The sequence below is a fragment of the Oxyura jamaicensis genome, chromosome 4 (genome assembly GCF_011077185.1).
Source record: "Oxyura jamaicensis isolate SHBP4307 breed ruddy duck chromosome 4, BPBGC_Ojam_1.0, whole genome shotgun sequence".
NCBI lineage: Eukaryota > Metazoa > Chordata > Aves > Anseriformes > Anatidae > Oxyura > Oxyura jamaicensis.
In genome coordinates, this window is record NC_048896.1 from 52,359,265 (window position 1) to 52,374,708 (window position 15,444).

At 40.7% G+C, this 15,444-nt stretch overlaps 1 protein-coding gene across 6 annotated transcripts in view; it reads right to left on the minus strand.

The window, feature by feature from the left end:
* Positions 1-11,599, minus strand: part of FAM160A1 (family with sequence similarity 160 member A1) — an 88,448-nt gene extending 76,849 nt beyond the window's left edge. For 3 of the 6 annotated variants that reach the window (XM_035324576.1, XM_035324569.1, XM_035324574.1), the window contains exons 1-2: positions 11,565-11,599; positions 3,164-3,272 (exon numbers count right to left, since the gene is read on the minus strand). The gene's annotated coding sequence lies outside the window, so the exon portion shown is untranslated. Of the gene's footprint in view, positions 1-3,163; positions 3,273-10,834; positions 10,957-11,223; positions 11,306-11,368; positions 11,439-11,564 lie in introns of those variants that run through there. The other 3 variants (XM_035324573.1, XM_035324571.1, XM_035324570.1) reach the window with 3 other exon arrangements.
* Between the last annotated feature and the right edge of the window lie 3,845 nt (positions 11,600-15,444).

Genomic DNA, 15,444 nt, shown 5'->3' on the forward strand with positions numbered 1-15,444 from the left:
CACAAATACATACCTTAGACATAGAGGGCAACAGGAGACTCAGTGTAGCATATGAAATCAGAAGAATCTGTATTACTTCAACAAATTCTAATTCCCAAACAGCTTTTTTTTTCTTTCCATAAAAAAGCCGTAATTAAATTTTAAAAGCACAGTTACAATTAAACAGAGAGCTTCCTGTACTCATAGCTCAGAAGAGTCATATTAATCACTCAATATTGCCAGAGTGTACTTGTCACCACCTCTTATTCACCTCCAGACAAAATTCAGTACTAGCAGGTAGAAAATAATATATCCTTATCTCCAGAGAGCACTGATACTTGGATCTCATTTTAGGCACTGATAAACCATTCCTGCCAAGTACAGTCTTGCCTTGTGTAACATTTTTGGAAGAATAAGGATTTTGCTTTTGCACCAAATACACAGCTTTGTAAAAGCAAGCAAATAAAACCACACACCAAGAAAGAAATAATACACATCTGCATTCTCTATCATAAATTGGTAGGGAAGAGAACATGCAAGTTTCCACCTTCTCCTTTCTGAAAACTGGGAAAAATGAGGAAGATATGAAATGGTGGAAGAAATGCTAAAAAAAAAAAAAAAAAGAAACAAAAAAAAAGTTAAAAACACACATATACATAATCAGCTGTTTGGTTAGCCTGAAACTCTATCCTCACTGAAATCAGTGGAAACGGATCTAAAAATTTTAGAACACAAAAATAGTTAATTCCTAGTAGTAACCTTCATGAATTAAGATGCTCGATTCTGTATCTTGAGAACATCAGCATCATTGTGACAGAAGACAGTTTTCAGTGCTCCTTCAAGCCACAGCAGAGTCCATCAAACTTCCTTTTAATAGGAAGGATTCAGGACATCCTCAGAATGGCAAAAACCTTTTCAAGGATTTTTGAAGTGAGTAGCCAAGAACTAGCCATCCCCTTTCACAATTAATTTTGAGCTGAGTATAATCATAGGATTACAATGCATTTCATTTGAGATGGAAGTTTTCCTTGGAGACTGTATTGCATCCCATGTATCATAACCTACACTGCTACCCAGGCTAGATTTTATGAAAGATGCATAGCCTTGTGGTTTGGGAAATTTAAATTGCTTTCCTTATCTTTCCCCTTCATGTGAAAGCCAAGAAAATAACCCCAGAAACCACAGTCCACAGATCTATGAAACAACACAAACACTCCCAGTAGCAGTATGTGCCATTCAAAGTCTCACAAAAACAGCAGATGGACTTTAAAATATTAAAAGGCAAGTTTGTTAAAAAATAGCTCTGTTTCATACATACACAATGGTAATTAAGAGAAAGTACATTTCACAGAAGCAATACATCCTGATAAACTTACCTCTGTGAATAAAACAAAAAAATCTTAAACTGTTAACTTTCAATAAAATCCTGCATACTCACTTTTGATTTAGAGATCAGTTGACATAGCCAGACTGCCTCAGTTCCGTGCTTTGCTTCTGCTATTCAGAAATTTGCCCAATATCTTCCAAATGAAATTAAAACCTTTGTTTCATCTCACTGTCATTATTCCTAGCACTCAGACTAGAACTTTCACACAGTCAAGGACTGTCCCTGTTTTGCACTGTGAGTGGACAATTAATTAAAGGAAAAGAGTTAGTGCACCCAAATAAACATAGGCCACAGGGGAAGCACAATAGATGGCTGTTTACAACACAGAGTGGATTAAAGGACAGGGTTTGCCAAGTTGTCACTAACACAAGCTGATTAAGTCTGCACAGCAGAGAGCAGATATTAGCATAGGTCGGGAAGCAGTAAAACCACAGTGGCTTGGATGCAGGGCCACACAAACATGACTAAACTGCTTCCAAAGCTAATCTAAGCGTCTTCATGCCACATTTCCTAGCACTCCCTGTTCTAGGATTTGCTCCTGCAGAGCCAGTGTGGGTGTATGCATGCCCACAGTCCTTTTTTCACATTGCTGTCTTACAACAAGGAGTTCTAGCTTCTTTTCAACTGCTACAATGAGGTGAAGTTCTAAAAGTCTCACCCATACATTTGATGCAGACAGATATAAAAAATACATTAAAAAGAGGCACAATGCTTTAGTATCCTCTGGATCCTCCCTATCCAGTAAGACAGGAAAGCAGAGACAGGAAGAAAAGGGATCCCCAGTACTGCAGTCTCCCTGCATTTTGCAGATAGCACTGCACCACTGTAACCATCTCTTACTTACCAAAGAATCAAAAACCATGTGAAGTCACTTAGGCACTTAGATGCCTTTTGCCATGACAATACCCACCCTGTCTCCATCACAACTCACAAATGCTCACATCAGCTGTTCTTAAAACTATTCATGACTTTTCCTGAGAACACATGTCAATGCAAGCATCTGACCAACCGAGGAAACAAAACAGATCATGGAGAAAAACAAAAACGTGTTTATCACATACCTAGACTGACCCTCACTAGCTCTCATTTCCCCACTACCTCTCTCTCCTCTTGGAAGCTGAAATAACCTCTCTAAGCTCATTCAATCATTCCTCCAGATACCCAGGCATTCTTATTGCTCCTCTCCAGACTGCCTCCAATGGGTTTGTACTTTTATTATTATTTTTTTAATGAATTCCATTTTCAAAACTTGGAGCTACCTCAACTCAGACCTTACCTCCACTAGTGAGAAAGATTACATCACTTAACTTGCAAAATATACCTCTATTCTCACCTAGCTGACATAGATACAGGACCCCCCAGTAAGAACCAGACAGGTCCTGAAGGGTTACTGAAGCAAACCTCAGGGGAAAGCAAGGATGCATTTGGCCCTCTGGCCTTCTCTGCTCACTCCCACTGACCGGCCTGAAACAACCAGGTGGCAGTAATTACTTTAAAACGGCCTCACTGCGTTTGAAGTAAGGAACTGAGCGGTGCGGCTCATACTTTTGCTATGCAAACCTCAACCCAAGAACCAGCCCTGTTAAAAAACCCTTTACTGAGGGCAGAATTAAACCATTCTCTGACAATAGCTTGGTATGATATTCTCTAATTTTCCAATTCCATAACCATGTTGACTCATTCTTCTCATCCACTATAATCTTTAAGTCCTTTATATAAAACAAACACACAAAACAGAACACTGCCTTTTGAGTCCACTGCCAGAGAAAACTGTTTTTCAAGTAGTTCAGCACTTACCCACAGTGAGTTCCTCCCGACGTTCTTTAACAAGGGTGAAATTTTGTCATTTTCTCCCACAAGGACTCAAGATACCAGAGATCAACTGCTCCTTCTCTGTCTGCAGGGCCTGTTAGCATTTTGGAGAGAGAAATTGCATTAGCCTAACAAAGTTTAATCTTAAAAATAAAATAATTTGGGCTACTACGCATTTCTTTGTCATCTTCTAGTGCTTGAGAAGAATATAAATCCCAGGAAAAATACTGGAATAAACAATCCAAGTTAAACAACTGGGTCTACAACTTTATTCATTTCTATCCTTCCTTCTAAAAACAGAGGCTCATCAGTTGCTCTCGTCAGTTCCCCAGTATTACACACATCCTCCATGAGTTAAGAACTGCAGCAACTCAAGGATTACATCAGCCAGCTCTTACCCTTTCAATAATGTTCTTTTTTAACACTTCAAACTTAAACTTATCTCAGTGCTCTTTAAGCTGTCCCCTCCCCATGCCAGCTCAGGGTTTTAGCACTCACCTTGAACATGGGTTACATAGGCCTCTTAGTCCCAGGCTCTCTTACAAAAGGATGAGGTGAAAAAACACCTCAGCCTGCTTTGTATGATCTGACAACCTTCCTTGTCTTTCTTTTCACTACCATTATATTTCTCTAACAACTTCTTGTTGATCTTTGCCAGTCTAAGAGTTGCATTTTAGGATCACGTGCTTGTGCTCTAACTCTATACTTGCCTGTAGTAACCCAACTACTCCAACTACGAGGACTCCTTACCCTCCTTGCTGTGTTTGACGTTGAAGAGCTTACTGGGAGCCAAACCAGCCTCTCACTGCTTTTTGGTTTCCCCTGTGGAGGAACAGTTTCTATTTCTGCATTAACATAATTTCCCAAAGGAACAATCTCTCTCTCCTTTGTCATCTTCTATTGCTCTTAACACACAGAGCGGGTAAGATTCATGTTGACCCCAGACGACAGAAATCTGCCTTTCTAAAAATCCCTTGGTTTATTTAACAGAAAGGCTTATTCTGCCTGCAACTGTTTCTTTCAACTCCCTGATGCCACAGACTGCAATACTCCTGTTGTTGAATAAATAGTATTTTTATCTCAGAATATTTCAAAGTACTTTGGTACGATAACCGCTTGGATCACATTATCTTCTGTCACAGCCTTTTGTCACCGCACCCGATGCTGCATGCTCCTGAAATGCTGCTGCTGGGTTGATGCCTCCTTTAAACCTCCAACTGTTGTGACTTGAAATATTTGCCAAAAATCGGTGCAAATATCACCTTTAGTAAAGGAATAGGCCTCCCTGCCAATACAACAAAACGTTATTCCCCACACTTGCTGCTGCTTCAAAATCAATCAGTAACTTTCCACCTATTGAATCGCTGCACATGCACCTGCTACGGTAATGATAAGAACGTACAGCAAGTACTGGAGTTAAGCTATGCATAGCTTAGCACTTCCTAAACTAATACAACATCCATGAAATGCGAGAGACTGCTATCATTTTAGGGTTTAAAATTGTCAAGAGGAGGAATCAGATAACATTTCATTCATCTTTAATTCATTTAACTTTTTAAAATGTATCTGCACATGAAGTAATTCAAATGCTGTTGAATTTCACTGAGGGCTAATGGGAAATGTTCATGCAAATACAAGCCACAAATTCCGCTAACCATTTTCTTCCTTATAGGCAAAGACTAAAAGAAACATTAATGCCTGGTAAAGCATTCAGATAACTTCTATATACACCAAAGGTCAAATAATTCAGGCATTTTAACTGAGCTGCCTTGAATGTCAGCAGAAACCAGGTCTGGGTGCCTACAACTTTGCCTACTCCCTCAGCTACAGCAGTTGATCTAGTGAAGAGCATTATCACCAGAGCCTTCACCTTTGCCCTTATGTCCTCAATATTGGGTGGTGGATATCACTTAACTCTTCTGATTAACCCGTTTTATTAACGGGTTGCTGAAAACAATACCACTGACATAAGACATAACTTGCAAATAGAACGCATCATAAAGGCAGCATTTGCCAAATGCCTTAGTCGTTTTGCTTTGAATTTTTAAATAAATATTTCTCAATAAAAGTTCTTACGACTAGAAAGAAGTTTTCTAAGTCCAAGGACTCCACCAGCATCAAAGTGAGACTAACCCAGCTCGATCCAGCCTAACGAATTCTGCAAAACCTCCTCAATACTCCTGTGTGTTCTGCTGTATCGGCACTAGCAAGTCGGGAACCCCTGAGCACTGGGTTGTTGCTGGCAAAGATCACCACTGTAAGAATCATGCCAGCAAAATACTGCTGAAGGCAGATGTAACCACTGACATCCATAAAACTTCTGTGGTATCTGGCAGCCGGTTCACACTAACGTCTTCCAATGCTGTTCACACTGCTGGGACCAAAGCATTAAGAACAGAGGGGAAATTGTTTGTTTTGCTTTTTTTTCCTCCTTTTAAGAAAACATAGTATTTCCACTTTATGTGCTGCTCGCCGTATCAAAATGTTTCAAGGAGCTGATAAAGAACTTTCCAATTGTTTACCTGAAACCAGTCCAAGCAGGCAAGCATAATTAATCTCCATGCAAGTCAGGAATCCAGAAAGGAAATTACCCACTTACACCTAGCAATTCCAAATGTGATAGCTGACTATGAACTGCATGGCAAAATGACTAGCTAATTTAAAAAAAAAAAAAAAAAAGATCCCCTCAAAATAACGGATTACCTGAACCCACCACCACTACCTTCACATTTCAATCAAGTCCCAGTATGACTGCTTCTCCCAGACCATGCCACAGGCATCCCAAGGGCATTTGGGTGGGTTAAATAACAACGTAGGAGCCAAACAAGGAGCAACACACCCTTTTTTTGAAGGCAGTAATGGTTCACAGAAAATTACTTGGCTGCTTTGCACCGGTCATAGCTGTACCTCACTCAGGCACGTATGGGAGAGAACAGAGTAATTCCAGGTCGCATGCAGAAGGGAACAGAGTCCTTGTCTCTGAAATGCATCCACATCTCTCCATGCTTGGGAGTATTAATTAAGGAGTTCCTCATAAGGGGACATAAGCTTGTCCTCCATAGGTTTTCTTATGGGAATACATTCTGAATTTATGGCACCATACTAAAACATGTTTATGGCAGAGGCAGTGTCTAAGTGTCACAAAACTCCAAGGAGGAAACAGTGCAGCTATGTACAGTGGATTGGTCCAGTGGAACAAGATAAGCACGTGTGATTATAAAAGCAGCACCTCCATATTCAGACTCGCTTCTTCCCAAATACTTTCAAAATATATGCTTACAGAAACACTACTCTTGGTATAATCAATAACAGTACAGCAGTGAAGTAGCAAGCCAAGTTATCTCTGCCTCTACATGTGCTGCAATAGGGTAAGAACATGCCACATCAAGATGAGTTAATGCAATTTAATTAAAATCCACGCTACTTTTTTGGACCTGGCTACACAATGACAATTTTTCATCTGTTGCTCTGTCCTGTGCGTCAAAAACAAACATCGGAAAAAAAAAGGTTTAGTTACTATAAGTAAATTAATAATAGCTGTTGATGTAAGTAACTCAAAAATACAATATCCTCACCATATACTTTCTCTCCTGCGCCAGGGTATGTGAGCTTTTACTCAAGATTTTATGAGTTCAAGTGGGATCGGTTCTTCAGCAGGTCAGCTCTCCAACCATCAGCAAAGTAGACAGCCCACAGTTAAATTTAATTTAAAGTTCAAAACTTTACTGGCATATAGGTCTTTTAAATAGCTTAAAGGGGTTTTGTTTGTTTGTTGTGTCAGTGTTTTGTTTTTTTTTATGTACATCAGGAAATCCTTCTAGCTGGGAGCTTTCTTGCTGGCATCACTTTATCAGTTCCCCAGGCAAATTAAAATATTACTAGAACAATGACTACATTAGAGCTACTTATATAAAACAGTTTCACAGAAATAAATCCTACCCTCCACTGATAAACAACACAAGCAAATTGTTCAAAATGAACAAGACTTAGGAGGAGAAAGGGCACAAGTGTCTCTCAGCAAGTTACTTACGCAAAGATCCTAGCACGTTTTTATTATCACACTGTTTGTTTGTTTGTTTTCAAACCAAACAAGTTGTACTGAGGCATGCAACTGTTTAAATCAATAAAATAATGTCTGTCATGCTGTTTGGAGACTTGAGTAGAGGTACAAGGGACGACGATGACATTTGACTATCCTTCTGCCAGTACATGGCAAAAAACAAAAAAAATACATAACAGTTTACCTTTACCTTGCATTTTTAGCACTACTTAGCTATCTATTTCCCTACAGAAGCAGATAGCATGTTCTCTATAATGCTAATCATGATTAGACCAGAATCAACTGTCACACTACACTTGGGCAATTCAGTATTACTTCACACTTGAATGTTTTTTTCTTTTTAGAAGTCATTGATTTCTCAATAACATCCCTGCACACCCATGGGGAGCCACCACAGTACGAAGCAGAACAAATTCCAGGACAAATATTGCAACTGCCAGGAAAACACGGTGCCTTTAGTTCGGAGATAGAACAAAGCAAATCAAAGACCTAAGTACACCTCACGCAGACTAACTCTCATCCCTCCTTTCAGGTGACAGTTTATTCCGGAGGAAAAAAAACAGTGTTACTTGGTACATATAGAACTGTGGTTTCAGGCCTCCTGCACGCAGACAGCTGTATTTGTGTCACATTTCCAAACTTTTCTCTGCCAATTAAAGCTAATCCCACTAGACACCAAAAGTAGCACTTTTACAGATGAAACCTTCAGGTGTCTTGAGCCTCAACCACCGTTAGAAGGTCTTACCTTACCTGGTTTGTTTTCATTCCATACTGAATTGCCTCACCTGGATGCGTCCTTCAGTATCAACCTTTGACAAGCATTTTTGGCCACATGATTTAAAGGGGAAAGTACTCTTATCACACCACCAATATGACTCCTTTACCAGAAGATAACTACATATAATCATAAGTCTTACAATCAATGCCATAAAACAGTAAGGCAATACATGTTCCCGAAAGCTCCTTAGTCCTGATAACGCTAACTTGAGCTAGGAATGCTTTATTACCACTGCAGCACCTCCAAATGCCAGTCAACACCACAAAAATATATTGATGTATGGAATAATTACTCCTGTGTAATGTACAGTGCCGTTTATTGCAGTATGTATTTTAAAGTGCATTCAAATCCATTCTTTCAGCTTAGCCTAGTCAGTGTTCAGACCTGATCCAAGTCTAGCTGACCTGCTCTACAAGACAGACTGAAGTCCTACCTCTAACTTTCAAATGGATGAATCCAATCAGGATAAAGTACTGGAGGATATTTGCATGAGTTTTTGAAAGTAGAATTCTGACAAAGTATCAGTAGCCACCTACAAGCCTTTATTTTGCCACTATGCTGTACTGCGAAAAGGACAAAAATTCAGGATTTCCAGGTCATTATTGCCCCTGCTTTTCACCAGAGCAGACCTTTGCAGCCTCTCTCATGTCCACGCTATCAGAGCATTAAAAATGCATCTATAACATAAGCATAGGAATCAACCATCGAGTGACACCACCACCTGAAATAAACCTTGTATCAGAGGAGCTACACGTAGCAGACTGCAAGACACAAAAGCAGTGCTTTGCTGTATCTTCCTGGAAGCCCTCTTTCCAGGGTGCTAAATAAGCGTACAAAATACATTTGTTTTCTGGGTGGTAGGTCAGACAGTCTTACACTAAATGACTATCTGGTTAGGCTGAGAAGACATCACAACTAAGCAAACAATGCCATGTCAGCATGTTTAAATAGGAAGAATACTTGTGGCTGAAAAAAAAAAACGAGCATGTCTTGGAGTTTAAGTGTCTGTAAACCAAAATATACTTTTAAAACTATTATAAAAAGGCTGAGTGGGACATGTGGTCTGAAAAGCCCTATTCTCAGGGACACACAGCGAACACAAACATGTCAACTGCTCTAGACATGTTGTAAAGCACAAGGAGAGCAGAGCGCATCTCTCTCAAATGTTTGAGAAAAACTACAAGTCACAGTAAGATCAAGACATATAGACCTGCATTTTCAAAGACTTAAGTACACAACTCAAACATTAAGAACTATACTGGATTTCCATAAACCTCATTAAAATTTGAAAAGCCCTTGCAATGAAACATTCTGCAAACATCAAAAAGTACCATTTGTACACTAATAAATAAAGATATGCAAGGGCGGAACAGCAGCCTGGAAATAAATTCTTTAAAAAAGCAGCCTTAAAACTTGATGTACATCAAAGTAATCTTGATAACCCTTAATGAAGAGTTTAACAGAGAAACTGGTGATTCAGATGATAGTGAGTCTGTAAGTCTGAAGACTTAAACTTAGCAGGGTTCACTGCATGAGTATAATCTTTTAAAAAGAAAATGCATAGACAGACTTCTAAAACTCAGTCTCATATCATGACTGAATAAAATCATGCCAGCAGCAGTTTCTCCAATTTTGTTTCTCTAAGTTTTGGATTATATGAAGTTCCATACTCCAGCTAGGGAAGAAAAAATAAATAAATAAATAAATCAAAAAATCACCCTTCACAGAGCATAACCCATTTTTTACCATCACACCACCATATTGCTTAGACTGTAAAGTCTAAAAAAAAAAAAAAAAAAAAAAGTAAATGGATTTATGTTTCTTTTATAGGCTTTGGCAACTCAGCTGTCATCATTTTAATACAATTTGCTTATTTTTCAAAGTACATATTGTCAGTCTTCATGGTTCAACACATAGATTAAAATAGCTGTTTGCAGAAGTCAATTGAAAACATTTGTCTTGATTGAGATGAATCACAGAAAAAAGCATCTGGGTGTTCAACAGCTTCACGACTGCAACTGCCACACTCACATCAATATATCACCAGTACAGTCTTGCCCTTTGCAACTATTTATATTTTACAAAGCAGATTATAAAGTTTTCTGTCTTTTCTTCCTCCTTTGACCTTCCACATTTATTAACGTGCAGCCAGCAAGGAAGACAAATCACAGCATCAGGTCCTAATTCCTAGATTAGTTTCAGAGCAGGTGGACTCCTTATACACAGCCCAGCTGAAGTAAGGTGGCACAAATAACGAAGATCCAAATCTGACTTGACTCCTTCAGGTGTTCTGTCCCCTTCCAATTGCCCTTAATTCTAAAAGATTTGCTTCTAGAAATTATGATACAAAAACAGCACAGGCCAAAAGCATTGGTGTGAACTGCGTGACTTAACACTGTTACCACGCTGATGTGAGAGACCTCTTTGAACAGGGAGTTTTTTACCACTCCCTCTTCAATCTGAAAATGAAACAAGATAAAAACGTCATGCTTCACTGCCAAGGAAATAAGGCCCCAAATCCTTCTTAGGGATCCAAGAAGGGGTGAAAGCCCTGTTATATGGATGAAAAATGCCCCTGCAGAATCTGGGGCACCATCAGAGTTCCACATTGATCATCAGAAAACATCTGGACAGAGAATGCAGTGGCAGATTCTGAAGAATTTTTCAATTTAAACTGAAAAAGTATGACAATGTATGAAAATAACACTCATTTGGAGGTATTTGTCTTCTTATCTGTGTCAGGGATGTATTAATGCTAATCAGAAGACCAATCACAGGCCCTGGGCAGGAGAAGGAGGAAATCCTAGCAAAATATTACCTCCAAATACCACTAAGCCTGCCTCAGCATTTCTCAGTTTTAAGAAATCATACATCCTGATCTGGCAAAGCCGTAGCAGCATAGGTCGGTCCCACTCACAATCCCCTAGCAGACACCACACCTCTACCTGCGCCTCCATCTACCTGCGTCCTGTCCCCACAGAGCCCCTGGGAACCACGTCAGGTTCCTATTGACACGCTCAGGTAGCAGTGCACGCTCACAGGGTGCTGCTAACAGCTCCTCGCTGCCTTGAAGGAAGGAGGCAGTCACTTCAAGACAAACTCAGACCTCCGCTTTGCTTTGGCGCCCCAGGAAAACACCAGAAGAGCCTTCATAAGTTCATAAGTGACGCAAGGAATTTCCTGAGGAAAAAAAAAGGTCAGTATTACCGGAGCGATGACAGAAGTTTGAATCCAAACCGGGAACCCATGGATAGGGTCACAAAGAAAACAAACCAAGTGAAAAACACGCCGGTGTCACACCTCTGAGGAAAAAGTCTCCCCGGGCAGCCCGGAGCCCTCCCCACGCTCTCACCTCGCTGCTCGCCCCGTCCCGGCCGGCTTTCTGTCAGGAAACTTTGCAGCCAGGTCGCTTTGCAGCCTCCACCAAAACAGATCAGGGGGATTAGGCCGGCCTTATTTCCCGTGACCTACATTACTGCCCTGCGCGGCCAGGAGGCGGGCAGCAGCTGCCCCCACAACTCACCCCCAAGCGCCCCCTCAGCCCCTACCTGGCGCGGCGGGTCCCCCTCGCCACGGCGGAAAGTTTCCCGGGGGGGTCCTCCAGGTAAAGCGGTTGTGGCCGGCGCTAACGCCGCCGGAGGGAAGGAGGGATCCCTCAGCGAGCGCCCCGCAGGCTGCGTGCCCTCAGGGCGGCCATCTCGCCCCGCGGCGGGGCGGCTGCAGCGGCGGGCAAGACAGGCGGCCCCGGCTTGGCAGCGGCCGCCCGGTTCGAGGGAGCGGGGCCGGGCCGCTGAGTCAGAGCGGCGGGGAGGAGCCGCCACCTGCCCGGCTCGGCCAGGCCCGGCCGCGCTGCCCCCTGCCGGCCGCCCCCTCCTGCCTCCTCCCGGGGGAAGGCGTCCCGAGGCAGCCCGGAGGTCGGCTCTGGGTACTGGGGAAGGGTTCTTCAGCCTCGGGACGGCAGTAAAACGATAATAATAACGCGTGGCACATGAGTCTGGGGCTCTATAAACGACTGCTGGGCCCCTGGAGGGAAGGTGGCCCCGGTTATGTGCGTCACTAGATGGCACTGTTATACACACACCTTTTTTTTTTTTTATGATTCTTTTTCTTCAGCTGGTGCTGCAGCACACGACTACCTGTCTTTGCAGAAGTGCTGCTGCTCCTCGGGGTGCGTTTCTCCCTGCAGCAGCCTTCCAAGGCCGCTCTCCTCGGTGAGTCACCGCAGGCCTGCAGGGCCTCTTCCCCCGCGTGGGGCTGTAGGGGGAACTGAATCACAGAATCATTAAAGCTGAAAAAGCCCTCCGATACCATCTGGTTCAACCATCCCCCTACCACCGATGTCACCCACTAAACCATGTCCCTAAGCACCACATCCAGCCTTTTCTTAAACACCCCCAGGGACAATGACTACGCCACCTCCCTGGGCAACTCATACCAATGCCTGACTGCTCTTTCTGAGAAGAAATGTCTCCTCATTTCTAACCTAAACCCCCCACACACAACTTGAGGCCATTCCCTCTAGACCTGTCACTTGTTATCTGTGAGAAGAGGCTGACTCCCAGCTCAGAGAAGATGCCCAGCTTCATGCCATTGACTTCTCCTACAAGGAACACCAGCAAACCAGAAATACCAGCAGCCTTGTTAAATCTAGCCCAGGACACTTAAAAATTAAATAGAAATTAAAGGTAATTTTCCAATGATGTTAGCTATAGCTTATATTTCTCTATCCTTTAACTGTGGTAGACTGCTGTTGGTGAATAGTTAAGCATGGTTTGCTGTGTCTTCCTTTTTTTTTTTTTTTTTTTTTTTTTTTTTAAGGCTTCAAATAAATTAATTAGACTGTCAGGCTACTGATTGTGATTTTGCTAATGACTCCAAATAGGAAAAGACATTGGCCTATTAGAGTAATGGCTCATTTACATAAAGATATAATATAATTTACCAAGTGTAATGGTATTCTCTGTGAGCTTGGGAAGTGTTCTCTCCAAATGTGCTATGTAATTAAAGAATAATTTACTGAGGTTGCTAACTACCTAGGTCCTCACAAACTAACTCACACCTAGGTATGATAGAGTTAAGATTTCCTAACCCAGAACAAAGCTGTCATCCAAAAATCCAGTCAGAAATTAAACTAACTTGAGTCAGGTTCCTCCACTTAGAATAACTAGAAGAATTAAAACACCTTGACATGTTGAAACTAAATCCAAGCTTTTGGAGTGAGGGGTGGGGGAAGCAGCCATTCCAGAGATTACAGTTCTTCGCTCTTCTCCTGCTGTTTATTATTTTCAGAACTGCAGCATGAATTGTTAGTTCAACAGTATTCTTTAAATGTAAATGCTATGGTAGAAATGCTCAGCAGAGGTACCAAAATATCCTCCTTCTCATAGTCTGAATCCAGAGTGAATGTTGCCCAAATCTCTGGCTGTTCATTTCTCTGTTGGAGACAGGTATTTCTACATTCGATGCAGTATTTCTTACCGTTTGATCAAGAAACAGCTTCTGTGTGCTGCCATAGTGCTTGGATTGGTAGGTGGCATTCAGCATCTGCCTACGACAGCAGCGCAGAAGCCATCTTGGGAATTTGGTAAAAGTGTCTAGAGAACTCTAGCAGAAATTGAGAGGATACTTCTGTTTAAATTGTTCGGTCTCAGCAGCGTGGGAGTTGCCAGCCAGCGCACAGATGCCTTCATCGTAAGTAGATCATTAAGGAGTAAGCCTCTGCAACAGGATCTGTTACAGATGCTGATAAAATCCATTTCATTTCTTTCTATTGCTGCTGTAAGCATTTCAAAAACACTCCATAATTATTTTTCATGTAGTAGTTAGGTGGAAGCCAAGATAGCTGTCCCTTTATATTCTTATCTCTTAATCATTAGATAGGCTGTTCTATCACACAGTTAGATGGAAGAGATGGAAATGTAAAGATGGCTTATCACAAACTCCTGCTAATCCTCCTACTGGCCCTTTTTGTTCTGAAGGCATTCTTAGCTTCTAAGAAATACTTCACCAAGATAAAACAGTAAGAGGCATAATAATTGACGGACAGGATAGCTGCAAGAAGTAAAGGTAATGCAAGTTCCTAGCAAACAGCATATATCTGTCTTGAATGTTGTGTCATCAGGAGAAGTGTGCAGTGTCTGTAATAAAGTTTAAGCAATAATTACAGCTATATTTGTATTTATAATAGTTAGAGAATATAATAACATGCGTGGTTATACTTCTGGTCACCAGTTTTACTCCATGGAAAGATCAGGCTTTCTAAAGAAATTCCATGAAGTTTCTCCTTTCTGTGACCCAGGGACAGTTTTCATTTTGCAAATAAAATTGACAAAGTAGATTGACAAATGTAAAACAGACACCTTTTAGAAGAGCTCTCTTACTGTAAGTTTCTTTACCATTTTTTTTTTTTCATGTTACATGTCTTTAAGTGTGCTTTGTGCAAAGAATTTGACTATACACTCCAAGTTTCAGGTGTGCTACCAGTGGAGAATCCATGAGATAGGAATAGTTTCATTAAGATGCAGGTTTTCTTTGATATGATGTAGATATAACCTCAGTAAAAGAAGCCTATGCTACATTTGCTTCTTAGTAAGAGTTCTGTTTTCCAGTAAATGTATTAGAGAATAAAAATGATCTGTTCAGGAACAGAGAGAAATATGGGCATGTGTTCCAAGTCATGTAAAATGCCATATCACAGCCTTTCTTCCACACCTTCTGTGAGCAATAAGAAACAAAAAGAAGTTCTGCTTTAAATCTTAAGGAAGGTTCTTTAAGATCTTTCTCAGTACATACCTTAAAACCTTCATAGAAAGAAAGAAAAACACTATTTTAAATGCTTATGAAAAATCATTGGTTACTTCTACCTAAATCATACTTCATCTGAAAGATATAAACCATGTTTATCCCTTAATGTTCAGAGATGTCCCCAAGCTTTTTCTGTGATAGTTTTGCAGAGATTTTGCTTCAGCACACAACTTACAGTGTAATGCCATTCTAAAATCATTACTATATGAAAGATAAATGTTTTACTTACGTGAATAGAATCCAGATACTTTGCTAGACTGGTAATAATAAAAATATCCATGTAGATTGGAAATTAATGTTACCTTTCAATACTTAAGCAATGTGTTTGCAGCTGATGAACACAAGAAACCTAAATAAAAAGAAATAAAAATTTATGTCTGCTAAGAAGATACAGTACATCCTGAAATATCTGTCCTTTGATGAACAGAAACAACTTAGAAGATCTCATAAACTAATCTCATTGGTATTTTTTGATTTACTCATTCCAAGAGGACTTTTTAAAATAAAAGAAAGTTTGTTAAAGAAGTTTTATACCTGCATTTAGTTAAAAAAAACTCACCTTTGACAACTATAAATTAGCATTTTATGAGACAAATTAAAATAAATTCACTATTTCTTTAACAA